The sequence below is a fragment of the Poecilia latipinna genome, unplaced genomic scaffold, assembly GCF_001443285.1.
Source record: "Poecilia latipinna isolate Pla-1442-1.1 unplaced genomic scaffold, P_latipinna-1.0 Scaffold159, whole genome shotgun sequence".
Lineage (NCBI taxonomy): Eukaryota > Metazoa > Chordata > Actinopteri > Cyprinodontiformes > Poeciliidae > Poecilia > Poecilia latipinna.
The window spans coordinates 278,126-281,810 of NW_015112775.1; positions in this window are offsets into that span (position 1 = coordinate 278,126).

Here is a 3,685-nt window from a genome sequence, read left to right on the forward strand (position 1 = left end):
TCTTAAAGCCTTATAATAATGAATATCTCGTTTAAAAATCTAAGTCTGAAAAGATCAAAATTACTTCATATTTTTTCTTACTGAACAAATTAGGGTAAAACATGATAATGAACTGAAACCATTAACATATGTTCAAATTTTTACATGTTTCTCCAAAACAATTGGATAAATGTTATGGTTTCAAAGCTATGATAAAAAGTTTAATTTCAAGCAGTTATTATTTGGAAAAAAATATTTTAAAAAATGCATTGTCACATTTTTACAGTTATTTATAATGCTTCTTCGTTGAATACCTTATTCTTAAAACATGACAAATAAATAAAGAGGAGGCTTTTCAAAGAAGAGGTTAGATTTAGTATCATTTGAGTTTAAATATCTAAAGATTAACCGAAAGTATTCCGACACATTTACGCAAGCACAAAATATATATTTTTCAAATATTTTGGAAATAAATTTCTGGTTTTGATCATAATTTGATTAGATTTTATTCATTTATTTTTCTTGAAGGCAATTTGAATTGCATTCATATAAATATCGTTATACTAATTTAGCTTTCCTAAATGAGTCTAATATTCATGTTGATTAGTTAACAAGACAAATTACACATTACTGACCTTTGGACACAAAATATCGCTGTGATTTATGTGAGTGAACAATTCTACACGTGTAACGTCCCGGTCCCGCCTGATTCTGTTACTGTGCCTCAAACTGAGCATAAAGTAGGAGCAAAACAGAACACGGTTCTAACACAAGGTGAAAAAAACTAAACCTATAAATTGAAAGCACATTGAGAAAGTCTTTTCACAATTCATTAAGTTCAATATCCTTAACCTTAGTAGGTGATAAGACTTTATTATACATTATAAAACTGTTTACGAAGCCATAAAACACATAAACAGTTATCATGCAGGTTTGTACAAAATAAACTAGAATAGATGATGCGCTTTGCGATTAATGTCATTAGCTCTGAAAAAAAGCCAATTATAACATGCCGTTAGTATTATTGCGAAATTTGTTGTTATTTTTCAGAAACTGATTCCAATGTCTGTTAATGTTTTGCGGGAATAAATGTGTGTATGTATGAGTGCAACCATTTGTGTTGTGGAGATATTGTAATTGATGTGGGGATGGCAGTGCACCTTGTTGCCATCACATTATGAAATTTAGATGAATTAACAGGTTTGGGATGAGTCCATTTGGGGGACAGCTGCTCCAGTAAATCACAGCAAGAAGTCAATTAGCTCTCTCCATCAGCCATATGAAGGCAAATTCCAAGTGCAGTCACTCAGAGCCCAAGTTACTGCCTAATCTGACGATATATGGAGAACCTGTTTGGTTTTTACTTTACTGTATTCGATATTTAAAATATTTTAGAGGAGGCAAAAAGAGCAAAATTACAACATTTCGCTCAAGAAACACAGACAACACACCGCACGGAAATGGGTTCGACGCAGATGTGACAAAGTCAAATATCGAATTGCAAAACCTAAAATTGTTAGCGATAAACTATAGTAAAAAAAAAAACTTCCCAGATAAATTTACCTGCTAAATTTAAAAGTGTAAATAGTAGGAGGTGACGCGTGTAAATATATATATATACCACAATGTAAAAGTAGATATTTTCTGAAAAAATAAACGTCACCACGCATGAAAATACATTTTAAAAATTCCTCAAAAGTTTAAAGAAAAATAAAAGATAAATTTAAAATGTAACCTGTGAGTGGAATAGAACGAAAGAGCAGAACCCGAGCCTTCAAGCTTCCGTCTGTGGTGTGGAGATTTTTTTTGAGAAAGCAAAACTAATACTAAGCTCAGTAACTCATGTTAATATTTATATACAAAATAGAACGTGTGCAGTTTTAAGTGATATTAAATAACAGCGGAACTATCTGCAACATTTATCCCATTGGCTACCCATAGCAAAGCAGTGAATCAGACTTTTTTTTTTCTTTCACTGCACCTTGAAGACACAGAAATTATTTCTAATATTTAAAAACATGAAAACACACATTCTACAGTAAAAACGCAAACATAAGTAATTAATTCTAAGATAAGCTTTAGTTTATCCAAAAAAGAAGTACAGGCTACATTTAATTTTGGTCCAGTCATTATTGAGTTAACTTCAAGTCCACAAACTTGTCTACTGCACAAGTGGCCTGAGCCAGCCAAGCATAGTATGGGATACAGGCCAGACAACATGGACAAAAAAAAAAAAGGAAAGAAAAATCCCTCAACTTTTCTGCCAGAAAAGAAAATGCTGCTACATAGGCCACTTTATTTTATGGGAAAAAACAACAACACATGCATCCAGCTTTTTTAATTAAAAATAACCTTTTTATGTCCCAGCCTATATTGCATCTAGTTACAACAAGCATATAAATGTGAGCTGTTTACCATACAGGGTGATGGCTATGTTCTCTTTTCCAACAGCATGGGCCTACAGTCAGGGAGGGCATGCACACCATAAAATATTCTCATATTTTAAGGTAACGCGCATGCTCTGTTGAGGGAAGATTATGTTATAACCAATGAGCTTTCCAAACGCCCAGTGAGGTAATCCCAGCAGAGATGACTAAATAAAACAAAATTATACATACCGCAGTCCTGCTGAAAATGCATCACGTTGCATCACGACTGCATGTGCTAAAATTAGTCATTCATGATTTTTAATTCGGATGTGTTTGACTGATCGTTTGCATGCAAATTGAGTTATTTTATGTAATTAAACTGAATACGAGCAAACATTGAGTTATTTTTTTAATTGCATTTATTTGTCAGATTTACCCACGTTGAAATGTAATAGACACGCTTAAAAGTGTCAGAAAGAGAGTTTTGATTAAGCAGGGCTGCAGCCTGTGCTGTTTTTGCGCTTCTTCTGAAGTAACGTTTTACGATTCAGTTGGGAGAAAAAATGCGCAAAGTATCCCTGCTTCTCTCGGATGAAATTGAAAACACACCACGCAGGAACAAGACAAATAAAAATAAATTCACTACTTGTGTTGTTTGTTTTCACTATAATTTAAATGTGCTTGAAGCCCATTTCCACTTGTAAGGGTTCATTGATTAATAAATAAAAGTCAGAACTTTAACACTAAAGCAACAGTTGCTTCACATTTGGTCTTGTTGATGACAGCTCCCCCTCTTCTTTCCACAGCAAGAGCTCCGACAAAAAGGCAACATTTGTGACTCATCTTAACCCGTGTCACCTAATCATTCCATAGCAGTATAATATGGCTGTAAACACACGGCGCGTTTATTTAAAAGCGGCGTGTGGAGCCTTCACGTTTCAACAAGGCAGTAAAATATGGAGGGAATACAGAAAAACTTAACAGGCTGCTTGTCACTTCCTAAAGTTCACCGAAGGTCGCAATAAATCTGCGTGTGTGCAGATGTGAATGTGTGCATATGCTGGGATCCTTTTTAAAAACTCTGCATAAGTGTGTGTGTGTGTGTGTGTGTGTGTGTGTGTGTGTGTGTGTGTGTGTGTGTGTGTGTGTGTGTGTGTATGTGTGTGTGTTTGTGTGTGTGCGTGCGTGCGTGAACGCGCAACGTGTGCGGTGTCAGAGAGAGGGAAAGTGTGTGTGCGTGCGTGTGTGTGTGTGTGTGTGTGTGTGTGTGTGTGTGTGTGTGTGTGTGGGTGTGTGTGTGTGTGTGGGTGAGAGAGTGGGGGTGGGAGGGAGGGAGA